Below are 16,601 nucleotides of genomic sequence, written 5' to 3'. Positions count from 1 at the left end.
AAAAGTCATTCTTAGCTGAAAAGCCATTCTTGGAAAACAAGGCCACCTATTGTTATAGTTTACCCACCCCTGATTTAGATCATCAGTAAACTTTATAGAAGTGCCATTAAGATGAAATTTTAAGTGGTCGGAGGAGGGAGGGGGTAGTGTGTTCCTAACCCTTGATCTTGGCTTATTAACCCTTTATCAGCCTGGTGGGAGACACGAGGATCGTCCGCTGCTCCCACATCTAAGGACAGAGCGGGGAGGGGGGTGGGGGATTGTGATCGAGGGTCATGCGCGGGTGGCTTTGCCGCGGTGGTGGCGGCGGTCGCAGAAGCAACACCGCTGGAGGCGGCGGAAGGACTGGCGGCCCATCAACGCTGCAGGCAGATACCCAGGAGTGGAATTACTGGATCATATGGTAATACTTTCTGAGGAACCACCAAATGGAAACCTTCATTTAAAAAACCAGTCACTAGAAAGATCCTGACAGGTTTCAAGATGGCGGTGGCTGCGGCGGTTGGCGCGGAGTAGCTGAGGTGGAAAAGGCGGCCACTGGGCCTCAGGCAGCCGGGAAACTTGTGGACATTCCTCTTGCCATCTCTTAAGGGAGGACCGCTGCTGCTGGCCGGTCGTGGGGGCTGACCGCCACTTTACCCCCGGCAGGAGAGGCTGCCACATTTACAGGCAACAGCTTTGAAGTGTGGAGCAGGAAAAGAACTGTTTCTTAGCTGCAAAAGCGAGTCTCTAAACAGGGAACACGGCGCCAGGGCTGCTGTGGATGCAGACAGGATCCCGGAGGCCGGGGCCACGCTGAAGGCGGCCAGCTGCCCTATTCAGAATTTGAGGTTTCAGGCCGGCATAAAAGAAGATTCCTGGGAGCACCCGAGCCGCACTGCGGGACCGACTGAACAGCCTGAGGCGGCAGCGGCCGAGAACAGGGAAGGCGACAAACCAGCGGCAGAGAGTGAGTGCCCGACCTGGCACAGCCCTGTGAGTGACCCCTGGCCCAGCCCTGTTCGGGGGGCTGACATCCACCCAGCTTCCCCCTGCATCACCGGTTCACTCACCACCCCGGGGCTGCCTCCATTTTCCCAGGTGCTGGCAGCTCCGCCCGGCTCGGCCCCTCACTGAGCCTTCCCACTTGCTTGGCCCGGTGCAGGGCTTCCCGGGGCCTGAGGGCTGGCCTCCCCTCCCACTCCCTCCGCGGTTCTCTGGCGGGGCTGGTGGCATGGGGCGTCCCCGGCCAGTGTCCGGAGGGCAAGGAAGTACGGGCGGGCCGACTGTCACTCCACCACACCCTGGACTCAGGCCCCAGAAAACTTCCTGTTACTGGGAGGCAGATACCATCTCTGCGGCCACCAGTTCGGAAAAAAGCCTAACCAATTTCTGGTTGGGAATAGTGTGGTAGGAGAGTTCCCAGGTCCACTTGAACCTGCCGGAGAGCTGGTTCTATGCCGGGGGGGATACAAAGGCGAACAAGTCCCGAGAAAGATCTACACAGTGCTACAAAGGCACCCAGAGCGACCGGTCGTCTGCCTACCAGAAACCTGGTAGACTTCCTGGGCGAGGCGGTGCCGAGCAGGGTCTTGAAGGCCCAGCTGATAGACGAGGGTTGCAAAAGACACGTCCCAGCCCAGCACAGTGCGCACAGAGTGGGGAGACGTGCGGCCACGGAGGCGGAGACTCGACAGAAACCACACACCCTGTGGGGTTGCCACTGCAGGATCCAACAGTCTGGGCCAGAGCACACGGAACAGGGAGAAGTCCTGCACAGGAAGTGAAAGCTCAACAGAGATCACCCACCCTGTGGTACGTGATCTACCAGCCCAGCAGAGTCAAAGCTGACCAGAAAGGTGGCTCCCCAGAGAGGCCCAAGACCCGAGGCAACCACACACACAAGGGACTAGCGGCCAACTGAGCAGTCACGGAGGTAGCCATATGAAATTGGCAACCACAGCAACATCCTAGTTAGTCATTAGTCTCAAACCGGTGGACTGTGAAACCCCCTGCCACAATGAATAAACACCAAAAAAAGATACCAGAAATACAAAAAATCAAGAAAGTACACCACCAAAAGTTAATAAATCTCAAACTCTAGGTCCTATAGAACAAGAAGCCCTTGAAATGACTGACAAGGAATTTCGAGTGATAATTCTAAGGAAACTGAATGAGATACAAGAAAACTCAGCTAGACACCATGATGAAATGAGGAAAAGTATACAGGATCTGAAAGACGAAATGTACAAGGAAATCAATGTCCTGAAAAAAAATGTAGCAGAACTTGGTGAACTGAAGAAGTTATTCAGCGAAATAAAAAACACAATGGTGAGTTTAACCAGCAGGCTTGTCGAAGTTGAAGAGAGAACCTCTGAACTTGAAGATGGGCTGTTTGAAATAACACAAGCAGACAAAAAGAAAGAAAAAAGAATCAAGGACATGGAAGAAAATCTGAGAGAGATATCAGACAACCTTAAGCGCTCAAATATCCGAGTCATGGGTATTCCAGAAGGGGAGGAAAATGGAGATTCCATTGAAAACATATTCAAAAAACTAGTGGCAGAAAACTTCCCAGGTATAGGAAAAGTCACAGATCTTCAGAACCAGGAAGCTCAACGATCTCCAAACGTATTCAACCCAAAAAGGCCTTCTCCAAGACATGTCATAGTCAAATTGGCAAAACTCAGAGACAAAGAGAGAATCTTAAAAGCTGCAAGAGAGAAGCGTCAAATCACCTATAAGGGAGCCCCAATCAGGCTAACATCAGACCTTTCATCACAAACACTAAAAGCTAGAAAGGAATGGGATGATATTTTCAAAATACTAAAAGACAAAGATTGCCAGCCAAGAATACTCTACCCTGCAAGGCTATCCTTCCGAAATGAAGGGCAAATAGTATATTTCTCAGACAAACAAAAACTGCGGGAGTTCAATACCACACGACCACCCTTACAAGAAATCCTCAAGGGAGTACTGGGTTTGGTTCCTGAAAAATAACTACCACTGCCATAAAAACCTAAGAAAAATCAAACCCACTAGTGTAATAAAAATGGCATTCATGAAGAGAAAACAATCAAACAAAAACGGTATCTACAACCTAAGGAACCAACAAACGCAGAAACCAAACAGTAAATCAGAAAGCAAGGAACAAAAGACACCTAAGACAACCAAACAACCAATAAAATGCTAGGAATAAATCAACACCTTTCAATAACAACTCTTAATGTAAAAGGCTTAAATTCCCCAATCAAAAGACACAGACTGGCTGACTGGATCAAAAAGGAGGACCCAACTATATGCTGCCTACAAGAGACCCACCTCACCCATAAAGATTCACACAGACTAAGAGTGAAAGGATGGAAAAAGATTTACCATGCAAACAGAAAAGAAAAACAAGCTGGAGTAGCTATTCTTATATCTGACAAAATAGACTTTAAACTAAAAACCATAAAAAGAGACAGTGAGGAACACTACTTAATGATAAAAGGACTGATGCATCAAGAAGACATAACAATCATAAATATGTACGCACCCAATGTTGGAGCAGCCAGATTTATAAAACAAACTCTATTAGGCCTAAAGAAGGAAATAGACACTAATACCATAATCGCAGGGGACCTGAACACCCCACTGTCAATATTAGACAGATCATCTAGGCAAAGAATCAGTAGAGAAACACAAGATCTAAACAAGACTCTAGACCAATTGGAATTGGCAGATATCTACAGAACATTCCACCCAACAACCTCAGAATATTCATTCTTCTCATCTGCACATGGATCATTCTCCAGGATAGATCACATATTAGGTCACAAATCAAGTCTCAATAAATTCAAAAATATTGGAAGTATCCCATGTATCTTCTCAGACCACAATGGATTAAAACTAGAAATTAATAAGAAACGAAACTCTGGAAACTATACAAACACATGGAAATTAAACAGCATTCTACTTAATGACATATGGGTCCAAGAAGAAATCAAGCAGGAAATCAAAAATTTATTGAAACTAATGAAAACAATGATACATCATACCAAAACCTGTGGGATACTGCAAAAGCAGTATTGAGGGGAAAATTTATCGCATTAAATGCTCACTTCAGAAGAATGGAAAGATGGCAAGTGAACAACCTAACACTTCACCTTAAAGAACTAGAAAAACAAGAACAATCCAAACCTAAAGTTAGCAGACGGAAAGAAATCATTAAGATCAGAGCAGAACTGAATGAAATTGAAAACCAAAAAACAATTCAAAAGATCAACGAATCAAAAAGTTGGTTTTTTGAAAAGATAAATAAAATTGACAAACCATTAGCATGGCTAACAAAAAAAAGAAGAGAGAGACTCAAATAACCAAAATTAGAAATGAAAAAGGCAATATCACAACCGATTCATCTGAAATACAAGGAATCATTCGAGACTACTATAAACAACTATACGCCAACAAATTTGAAAATCTGGAGGAAATGGATAAATTTCTGGACACACACAAGCTCCCAAAACTGAACCATGAAGACATAGAAAATTTGAACAGACCAATAACAATAAAGGAGATTGAAGCTGTTATCAGAAGGCTCCCAACAAAGAAAAGCCCAGGACCAGATGGATTCACAGCAGAATTTTACCAAACATTCAAAGAGGAATTGACACCGATTCTTTACAAACTATTCCAAAAGATTGAAACGGACGCAAATCTCCCAAACTCATTCTATGAAGCAAACATCATCCTGATACCAAAACCAGGTAAAGATATAACCAGAAAAGAAAACTACAGGCCAATATCCTTGATGAATATAGATGCAAAAATCCTCAATAAAATACTAGCAAACAGAATACAGCAACACATACGTAAAATTATTCATCACGATCAAGTGGGATTCATCCCAGGGATGCAAGGTTGGTTCAACATACGCAAATCAATAAATGTGATACACCATGTTAGTAAACTCAAACACAAGGACCATATGATCATCTCTATAGATGCTGAAAAAGCATTTGATAAAGTTCAGCACTCATTCATGACAAAGACCCTCTATAAGTTAGGTATACAGGGAAAATATCTCAACATAATTAAAGCCATATATGCCAAACCCACTGCCAATATCATCCTGAATGGGGAAAAGCTGAAAGCTTTTCCTTTAAGAACAGGAACTAGACAAGGATACCCACTCTCACCACTCCTATTCAACATAGTGTTGGAAGTACTAGCCAGAGCAATCAGAGAAGAGAAGGAAATAAAGGGCATCCAGATTGGAAAAGATGAAGTCAAACTGTCCCTGTTTGCAGATGACATGATCCTATATATCGAACAGCCTAAAACCTCTACAAAAAAACTGTTGGAATTGATAAATGATTTCAGCACAGTAGCAGGATACAAAATCAACACACAAAAATCAGTAGCATTTCTTTTCTCCAATAGTGAACATGCAGAACGAGAAATCAAGAAAGCCTGCCCATTTACAATAGCCACCAAAAAAAAAAAAAAATACTTAGGAATTGAGTTAACCAAGGAGGTGAAAAATCTCTATAATGAGAACTACAAACCACTGCTGAGAGAAATTAGAGAGGATACAAGAAGATGGAAGGATATCCCATGCTCTTGGATTGGAAGAATCAACATAGTGAAAATGTCCATACTACCCAAAGTGATATACAAATTCAATGCAATCCCCATCAAAATTCCAAAGATATTTTTCTCAGAAATGGGAAAAACTCTCCAGACATTTATATGGAACAATAAAAGACCATGCATAGCCAAAGCAATGCTCAGCAAAAAAAATAAAGCTGGAGGCATAAACACTACCTGACTTTCAGCTATACTACACAGCTATAATAACCAAAACAGTATGGTACTGGCATAAAAACAGACACACTGACCAATGGAATAGAATAGAGAATCCAGAAATCAACCCACACACTTACTGCCATCTGATCTTTGACAAAGGCACCAAGCCTATTCACTGGGGAAGGGACTGCCTCTTCAGCAAATGGTGCTGGGATAACTGGATATCCATATGCAGGAGAATGAAACTAGATCCATACCTCTCACCGTATACTAAAATCAACTCAAAATGGATTAAGGATTTAAATATACACCCTGAAACAAGAAAACTTCTTAAAGAAAACATAGGAGAAACACTTCAGGAAATAGGACTGGGCACAGACTTCATGAATACGACCCCAAAAGCACGGGCAACCAAAGGAAAAATAAACAAATGGGATTATATCAAACTAAAAAGCTTCTGCACAGCCAAAGAAACAATTAAAAGAGTTAAAAGACAACCAACAGAGTGGGAGAAAATATTTGCAAAATATACATCTGACAAAGGATTCATATCCAGAATATATAAGGAACTCAAACAACTTTACAAGAAGAAAACAAGCAACCCAATTAAAAAATGGGCAAAAGAGCTAAGTAGGCATTTCTCTAAGGAAGATATACAAATGGCCAACAGACATATGAAAAAATGCTCAACGTCACTCAGCATCCGGGAAATGCAAATCAAAACCACATTGAGATACCATCTAACCCCAGTTAGGATGGCTAAAATCCAAAAGACTCTGAACGATAAATGCTGGCGAGGTTGCGGAGAAAAAGGAACTCTCATACATTGTTGGTGGGACTGCAAAATGGTGCAGCCTCTATGGAAAATGGTATGGAGGTTCCTCAAACAATTGCAGATAGATCTACCATACGACCCAGCTATCCCACTGTTGGGAATATACCCAGAGGAATGGAAATCATCAAGTCGAAGGTATACCTGTTCCCCATTGTTCATCGCAGCACTCTTTACAATAGCCAAGAGTTGGAACCAGCCCAAATGTCCATCATCAGATGAGTGGATACAGAAAATGTGGTCCATCTACACAATGGAATACTACTCAGCTATAAAAACGGGTGAAATACTACCATTTGCAACAACATGGATGGACCTTGAGAGAATTATATTAAATGAAACAAGTCAGGCACAGAAAGAGAAATACCCCATGTTCTCACTTATTGGTGGGAGCTAAAAATTAATATATAAATTCACACACACACACACACACACACACACAAAAAAAAAAGGGGGCGGAAGAAGATATAACAACCACAATTACTTGAAGTTGAAACGACAAGCAAACAGAAAGGACATTGTTAGGGGGGCGGGGGGGAGGGAGAAGGGAGGGAGGTTTTGGTGATGGGGAGCAATAATCAGCCACAATGTATATTGACAAAATAAAATTAAAAAAAAAAAAAGAAAGAAATTTTAAGGATATGATGATTGACTATGATCAAACCATACTGAAATATAATGAATAAAGAACACTTTTTCAGTTATACATATTTGCAAATTTTGTATAGTCTGATTACATTCTAACATCACAAGGCTTTTTCTTTTTTCTGAATCTCCTACTCTTCAGTTTATGAGAAATTTAAGGATATTTTAAATTGGTGAAATCTGAAGTACAAAAAAATTAAAGATTTGGTATTTAAAGTAGGGCGTTCATTTTTAATCATTAAGAAGTGGCTATGTTACTTGATGAAATAGTTCTAATCAGAAGTAGTTTGTAAATATGTCATTCCCTCAAATAAGCTAAGTACCTTCCCTTTCAGGAAGCCTTCCTTGATCATGCCTGATCTGATTAAGATGACTTCTCTGAAGGAATAGTTCTGTTGTAGCACTTACCACAGCTGTATTGTCATTCCAGACTTGCCTTTTTTGTTTCCAGATTTAATCAAATTTGTGTATCCTAGCACTGAGCTTAGGGCCTGGCACTAGAATTCATTCAGTATATCTTAAACTTTCCTTAAAAAATTAGGAACTTAAAGAATCTTATTGTTCCTCAAGCTTATTGTTTTCTGATGCATGAAATGTTCGAGTTGTTGTGTTGTCAATCTTGAACACTCCCATGTACATATTGATCAATGTATTAAAAGTAGAATATACACGTACATAAAATAAAATAAAAATCATTCATATTCTACTACCAAGAAGTCACAGGGTTATTACCATACATATATATTAGATATATACTTTAGTTAACTTTGGATTTCCTACTTATATTTTCATAGAAGCCACCTTAATTTTTCCACTTAATTTCTTTGTTTTAATTTGCTTATATCTGGGGAGAAATGTTTCTTGTTGGTGAACTTGGCCCAGTGGTTAAGAGCACAGACTCTAAAGGCAGGCTGTTTTAATTCTAGTGCTGGCTTGACCAAATTACTTAAGATTTCTGGACTCTGTTTCCTCATCTCTAAAATGGGGATAATAATAGTAGCTTCTTCTTAAGGTTGTTGTAGGAGTTAAATGTGGTAATATATCTAAAGCACTTAAAATAGTGCAGGATACAGAGTGTGTACTATGGTACTTTTTACAGTAAGTGGCTGTTATTAGTACCACCACTACTGCAGTTATCAAGATGTGACCAACAGTGTTTCGTCTATACCAGCTACCCTTCTTCTCCCACCAGTTATTTTGAGTCAGATCCCAAACATTATATCATATCAGCTCTTAATATTTCAGTATGTGCAGCTAAACAATAAGAACTTATAATATACGTATAAACAGAAACACTGATACACTGCTGGTGGGAATGGAAAATAGTGTAGTCACTTTGGAAAACAGTTTGCCAGTTCCTTAAAATGTTAAACATAATTTGCCATAATGACCCAGCAATTCCATTCTTGTATATCTGCCCACACAACGACTTTCACACACACATGTTTATAGCATTATTTATAATATCCCCAAGTTGGAGATAGCCTAACTGCACATAAGCTGGTGAATGAATAGAAAAAATATGCTGTGTTCATATGATGTAATACTATTCAGCAATAGAAAAACTGTTGATATATGCTGTGACATAGATGAACTTTAAAAAGATGCTAAGTCAAAGAAGTTAGACGCAAGAGACTGCATATTGTGTGATTCCATTTATGTGAAATGTTCCAAAAAGGCAAATCTATGGAGTCAAAATGGGTGAGTGGGCTGGTGAGTTAGGGGAAGAGGGGTAGATTAAAAGTTAATGGACATAAGGGGTCTTGTAGGGGTAATGGAAATATTCTAGAACTGATTTATAGTGATGGTTGCACAACCTGGTAAATTTACTAAAAACATTGAATTGTACACTTGAAATGGGTGAACTATATGATTTTAAAATATGCCTTAATAAAGTTATGAAAAATATATAACCACAATATCATTAACAATATTAATAATAATTTCTTAATAACAAATAAGGTCCACACATTACAAATAGTTGATATGTCTCAAATTTCTTTTTTATCTGTAGGTTCCTCCTTCATCTTTTTCCCTATAATTTTTCTTTGGACAGACTTGGTCATTTGTCTTGTAGAATTTCCCCTCAATCTGAATTTTGCTGTTTGCCTTTTCTATAGTATCATTTAATATGTTCTTCTGTGAATTGATAAGTAGCTCTAGAGGATTGAGTAGATTCAGGTTTGATTTGGAGTGTAGGGGAGGGGACTATTTCATGGGTGGTATCATGCTCAGATTTTTCTAAGTTAGAATTTTTATGGCCAGTCTTCATGTTTTTGAAAACAAACATTAAATCTGAAATAGTCAAATATAACATGTGATGGGTTTGAAGAATTTGCTTCTTGAATTTGTACTTTTTCCTTTTTTTTTTTTTTTTATAACTGATAACCAGTTTGAACCTGAAGTTAAATGAAAATTTATTCAAACATTTTTTCAAAATTATTTAAATGTGAAGTTAGTCCAAGGTGTTTTACTGTGACTTCTAATCTTGTTTATGAGGCTTTAATTTATATTTGCTTTTCTCAATTGTGCTTTGATTATCCATCAGTCTATTCCTTTTCTGGACTTAATTGCAAAAACAATGTTTGATCATTGTAATAAAAGTAGAAAAATGCAGTTAAACAAAAAGTGGAAAAGTCACTCATCATTCTACTACCTGTATAATCACTGTCAACTTTTTGGTGATTTTCTCCAGATTTTTTTTCCGTGTGTATATAAACACTCAAGCATACACATACACACGCTTACATACACACTTATCTAAACAGACCACAAAGGGCTGGTCAGTTCAGAGATGGGCAAGAATATACTATTTAGATTAACTTAATTTGCTTGCTTACTACTGAAACAGTAAACACATCACAAAGGATGAACAGGATAGGGATGCAAGTGAGTGGGCACAGCTCCTCAGTGCTTCCTCACATCCTCACAGAGGTGACCCACACTGGTGGTCAGTACCATGAATAAACTGTCAGTCACAAAACACCTGGCATGCAACCGTTTTGTTTTTACCATCAGGCTTGGGGGAGAGACTTCATCAGTACTCAGCAAGTAGTATAACTACTATTAGAAAAGACAATTATTTGCTGTGATACCTTTCTATACTTTAGTGTTTCATTTCTTACTATGCTATCAGGCCTACCACAGATAAAAACACATGTATATGTGCACGTGTGTGTTTTAGAATGTAGTAGGCTTATTTTGAAAATCTGCTTATTTTCATTTGAAAAGCATATCATGAATATTTTTCCAAGTTAATATTTCTACACTAACATTTTTTAGTTGGCTGCATAGTATTTGGATATATAAATCACAGTTATTTAACCAGTATCTAGTGACTATAACATTTTTCATAATTACAAACATTACCATGTACCTACAAGGATGTAGGATGTCTCTTGTCCTTGTACGCATGATTATTTTGTCATGATAAATTCCTACCTGGTTAGAGGATATATATACATTTTTAAGAGTTTTGGTATATACTAGGAAGTTCATGCCTGAAATTTCTGGGTTTTTTCTCATACCTTTGCCCCCAAAAATATCATTATAATAAAATCTTTCCTCTTGAACAAAAATTGATCCCTTACTTTGAATTAGCATTTCTTTGTCTTCTAGTGATTGGATATCTCTCTCACCCCCCCCCCATCCCCATATACTTCTAGGCCTTTTATTTTTATTTTGTGAAGAATCTGTTCATATCAGTCATTTAACTAGTATTTATTCATTGTCTTCTATACGCCAGGCATTGGTCTAGGTGCAGGGCAAATAGTGGTTAATAAGGCAGATACGTCTTACTCTCAAGAAGTTTATATTTTATTTGAGACAATAAACATGTAAACAAATAAGATAATCATGAGCTAAAATAGAGTAATGTTGTTGAAAATGGTTGGGGGCTGCTTTAACTAGTATCATGGTCATGGGAGTTCTCTCAGAATAGATGACATTTGAGTTGAGATTTGAAAAAAAAGAGCGCAGTCATGTGACAGTCTTCGGGAAGAATATTCCAGGTAGTAGTCAAAGGCAAGTGCAGTGGCTCTGAAACAAGAATGAGCATAGCAAGTTTGAGGACAGAGAGAAGGCATGTATGGCTGCATCACTGCAGTGGGAACATCGATGAAATGAGGTTGGAAAACTAGGCAAAGAAGGCAAGGAATAGATTATAGATGGCCTTGAGGACTGTGGCAAGGAAATCAGATGTTATTTGAAACACAGTGGAAAGTTTTTTGGAGGGTTTTTGGCTTGAGCGACTGGGTGGTACTATAGGTACTATTTACTGAAATGGGGAATACCTGAAGGACAGTGAAGTCAGTAGTCCTGTTTTACTGTGTATGTTTGACAAGTCTATTAGATATTGAATAGGAGATGTTGAATTAGGGAGTTTGACATATGCATCTGGGACTCCTAGGAGAAGTTAGGTCACCGATGCAAATGTTAGGGTCGATGCAAATGTTACAGTCGTCAGCATATAAATAGTATGTAAAGCTATGGAAGAGGATGGAATCACCTGGAAAGGAAGTGCAGATAGAGAAGTGGAAGGCCAAGGTTAGAACCTTGGGTAATTCCTATATTAGAGGTCTGCTAGAGGAGGAGAACCCAGCAAAGAAAACTTGAGAACAAGTGACCAGTTACTTTTAGGTAGGAGACATACCTGCTGAGTATTTTGTCATGGAGATTCATAGAAGAAAATCTTTCAGGAAGGTGGGAGATGTAAAATATGTCAGATTATGCTGAGGGTAAAATGAGGACTGAGAATTTAACATTGGCTTTGGTGACTTTGTTAAGATTAGGTCAGTGGACTGGTGGAGCTAGTTAAGGAGAGAATGAGAGGAAGGGAAGTAGAGATAGCAAGAAAGATTTTGCTCCCAAGGCCTTTTGCTGAAGAGGGGTATAGAGAAATGGAACGTTAGCTGGAGAGAGACCTTTGGTTTATGGAAAATTTTCTAGGGTGTATGTGTGTTTGTGGGAATGAACCAATGGAGAAGGAGAAATTGATGTTGCTGAAGATAATGTAGATAACTCTGGGAATAAAGACTTTGAGAAGATGTAAAGAGATAGGTCCAAGGTATAAGTAAATCTAAGAGCAGAGATAATTGATTTATTGTAACAAGAGGTAAGACAGAGTGTGCATGCATATGCAGGTAGGTTTGTGGAATTGGTAGTGGAGAGATGGGTTCTTATTTGATTGTTTTCATTTTCCTTTTGAACTCTATTGTGGTCATTAGCCCGGAGTGAGAACTGGAGGGTGTGTTAGAGATTTAGCAAGGGAGATAAAACATGTGAAATAGTCAACTTGGAAAATGGGAAAGTGATTTTATACACACACGCGTGCGCGCATGCACTCACATGTATGTGTGTGTGTATAAAAATGTAGTAGGATTGTCTAGCATTGAGAAGTGTCCAGTTGAAATTCAGAGCCATAATTTTCTTTAAGGCTAGTCAAGTGCATTAGTCAGAAGGGGGAAAAGAGTAGAATAAGGAGTTTCATCTGTAATGACTGTGAACAATCAATTGAAATAACTCATTACCTTCAGACCAGCCTCAAAGCCATACGTTTGGAGTGAGTCTAGTATGTAGCTATTGCTCAGGTGGCAGGTATGGGGAAATTGGATAGTTGGCAATTTCATTGTTGTAGTTTTGCTTGGCAAGTATGATGGAAAGAGTGGGGTCTTGGGAGTTAAGTGTATGTCTTAGTCCCTTTGTGCTACTATAACAGAATACCTGAGTCTGGGTAGTTTATAAAGAACAGAAATTGTCTTTGTTATAGTTCCGGAGGTTGGGAAATTTAAGATTAAATTGCCAGCATCTGGTGAGAGCCTTCTTGCTGCATCCTCTGGAGGGGAAGATGGTGGAAGGGCAGAGACAAAAGGGGACCAAACTGTATTAAGCCCACATATGAGAGCAGAGCCCTTCATGACCTAAGTAACTCTTAAAGGTCCCACCTCTTAATACTGTTAAAATGGCAGTTAAATTTCAACTTGAGTTTTGGAGAGGAAAAACATTCAAACTGTAGCAGGCTGTTTGTAAAAGAGTGGTTATAGTGCTGGTCCATAGAATCTGGGCTGAATAAGAAGGAAAGTAGGGACAGGGAAGTGGCATGGATAGTAAAAAATGGTCAGTGAGATCAATCCTGTGAGATTGGAAAATTACTGAAATGGGATAATTAGAGTCAGTTAGCCAGAAAGATTGGAGTTGATCTGAATGAGATACTCGAAATTGAGATTTTAAAGGTGGTGCAGTTATGAAGGATGACAAGATTTAAGGTATGCCCATGTGAACAAGGTATGGCTGAAACAGAGATTTTTGTAGCTGAGCAGGTCAGGTATCCAAGGGGCCTGGGTGTTTTGATGGATCATTTGTGAAGATATTGAAGTCACCAAAAATGATAAGCGAAGTAGTAATAGAGGAAAAGAGAATGAGCCAGCTGCTGTGGTATCAGTGTATGAGGGGGAAATGACTAAGAATTCCAGAAATTTAGCAACAAGGAGGGTAAGAGGTGATAACACTGCAATGGCAAGCACGTAAAGAAGGGCTGGATTTTCGGAAGAGAAAGGAGGAGAGGTATCTGAAAGCACCCGTGAGGATGGAGAAGGCTATCTACCCCATCTCATTGGTGCTGGTGACACTGACATTTCAGCCCATTGGATAATCAATTCATCCTCAAATGCCTTACATGATGATGAAGACTTCAGATTTATAGTTTTAATGACAATGTGCATAAAATATACATTGTCTGATTACACTTTTTCGTTACCTAATAAGACTTTAATTTTTTTTTACCTCCTCTGCCTTTCACTTTTTGGTTTGGGGCTGTGTTTTGATTTTCTGCTACATTGCAGAAGGTTGAAGTCCAATGATGCTGGAGCTAAAAGTATCTGTGTGGGGGTGGGGCGGACTGTGGTCAGGAATGGGCATGGGTAATAAATGATGGAAGCTGGAAGGATACTTAAAGCGTGATTGTATACCGTGACACCATCTGTTCCATGTCAAAACGTCTATGGCTACAAGTCACAGAAAGTTATTATGGAGAAGAATAATATTTTGCCTATGTTTTAAAAGATTAGCTGACAGTTTTGTGGCACATATAGTGTATTTAAGTTAAGAAGGGGCTAGGATTTGGAGATACCTCTTTTAAAAAGGAGGAAAATACCTCTTTTGGGTTTATGTCTTTGTAAAGGTCCAAGGGTGGCTACAAATATAGATTAATTTTGAGGTTGAGGAGATAGGAGTAAAAGAGATCTTAACCATGGGGCCTTTATTTTCTGAGACGGAGGATGTCTTAGCTGAGAGTGAAGCCAGAGTGGCTAGGTAGGATATTTGAAAAATAATGGAAATGGCTTCCTGTTACTGTTTTAAGAGCCATTGTCAGGGATGGAAGAAGAAACTGACTACTTACCAGTGATAGGATTGTCGTATAGTGTTATATACCTAATTGATGTTAGAAATCAACCATTTCTGATTATGCCCACTAACCGTAGCTATGTTACTATTCAAGAGTAGTCATTAGGACATCACCTTAAAACAATATATTATCAATTTTTACCCATTAAAAAACCTTTTCTCTAGAAATTAGAGTTATAGGAAAATTAGCTGTTAGGGAATTGGACAAGGCACTACTCAAAGGTACGTAAACTTGTCTCTATTTTAAGAACTGCTCATTAGTGAATTTCCTGTCCCATTAATTGTTAGGTTTTGCTTCATATATTTTGGGGCTTTGTTGTTGAGTAAAAGTACTGTTTTTTACTCTTTTTTTAATAACAATATACAGAATTTACAGTGTGAGCTAAATTTTTATTGTGAAGACCTCTGGAACTAAAATGTCATTTAAAATGTATCAAGAAAATGTAAGCTTTGTTAGAAGAAAATGTTAAGCTTTGGTCTTAAAAGGTAACTGTACTTTTTTCTATACTGGCGTGTCAAAGGGAGACAGACAACAAAATAGTTGGAAATTTTAATACCCCACTTTCAGTAATTGATAGAAGTAGGCAGAATATCAATAAGGAAATAGAAATAACTGTTAACTAACTACACTTAACAGACATCCATGGAATACTCCATCCAACAGTAGCAGAATACATATTCTTCTCAAGAACTGTACAAGTCTTGCATTTCTTTTGTTTGATGTATACCTAAGTATTTTATTCTTTGTGATGCTATTATAATTAGAATTATTTACTAAACTATTTTTGGAATGTTCATTGCTCATGTATAGAAATAGATATTTGTATATTGATCTTGTATCATGTAGCTTTGCTGAAAACTTGTTTATCAGTTCTAATAGTTTTTTAGTGTATTCCTTAGGATTTTCAACATAGATTATATCATATACAAATAGAGATAGTTTTACATCTTTCTTTCCAATCTAGATACCTTTTATTTCAAAAGAAATAAAAGACTGAAAGCTACAAAACATTACTGAAAGAAGTGAGACGGTCTAAATAAGTAGAAAGATGTCCCATGTTCATAGATTAGAAGACAATATTGTTAAAATGGTAATACTTCCAAAATTGAACTACAGAGTCAATACAGTTTCTGTCAAAATCCCAGCTTGCTCTTTTGCAAAAATTGACAAGCTAATCCGAAATTCATGTGGAAATGCAAGGTACCCAGAACAAAACCGTCTTGAAAAAGAACAAAGTTGGAAGGCTTACGCTGCCCCATGTCAAAAGTTACTGGGAAGCTATGGTAATCAAGATGGTATGGAATTGTCACAGGATAAACATATAGACCAACGAAATAGAATTGAGAGTCCAGAACTTAACCCTTACCTTTATGGTCAGTTGATTTGTGAGAATGATGCCAAGACAAGTCAACAGGGGAAAGAATAATATTTTGAATAAGTGGTGCTGGGACAACTGGATGTACACATGCAAAAGAATGACATTAGACTCCTACCTTACACCATACACAGAAATTAATTCAAAATGGCTCATACTTCTGCATGTAAGAACTGAAACTATAAAACTCTTCTAAGAAAACATAGGAATGAATCTTTGCAACCTTGGATTAGGCACCAAAAGTGTAAGTGACAAAAGGAAAAGTAGATAAATGGAATTACATCAAAATTAAGAAATTTTGTCCTGGAAAATGATACCATCAACAAAGTGAAAAGGCACCATACAGAATGGGAAAAAATATTTGTAAATCATATATCTGATAAGGAACTCTATCCAGAATATATAAAGAACTCTTTCAACTCATTTTTTTAAAAGAGAGACAAATAATCCAATTTAAAGATGGGAAAAGGATAACAAGACATTTTTCTGAAGAATACAAATGGCCAATGAGCACATGGAAAGATGCTTAGCATCTCATTACTTAATAGGGAAATGTATATCAAAACCACAGTGAGATACTG

The 16,601-nt window shown here is 38.7% G+C and overlaps 1 protein-coding gene across 2 annotated transcripts in view; it reads left to right on the top strand.

Annotated features, from left to right (window-relative positions):
• The window catches only part of MAP4K3 (mitogen-activated protein kinase kinase kinase kinase 3), a 184,411-nt gene that overhangs the window by 59,045 nt on the left and 108,765 nt on the right, over positions 1-16,601 (top strand). The window lies entirely within an intron of this gene.

This window comes from Cynocephalus volans, chromosome 14 (genome assembly GCF_027409185.1).
Source record: "Cynocephalus volans isolate mCynVol1 chromosome 14, mCynVol1.pri, whole genome shotgun sequence".
Lineage (NCBI taxonomy): Eukaryota > Metazoa > Chordata > Mammalia > Dermoptera > Cynocephalidae > Cynocephalus > Cynocephalus volans.
Note: the sequence above shows the minus strand (reverse complement) of the source record. Positions and strands in the feature narration are given on the sequence as shown.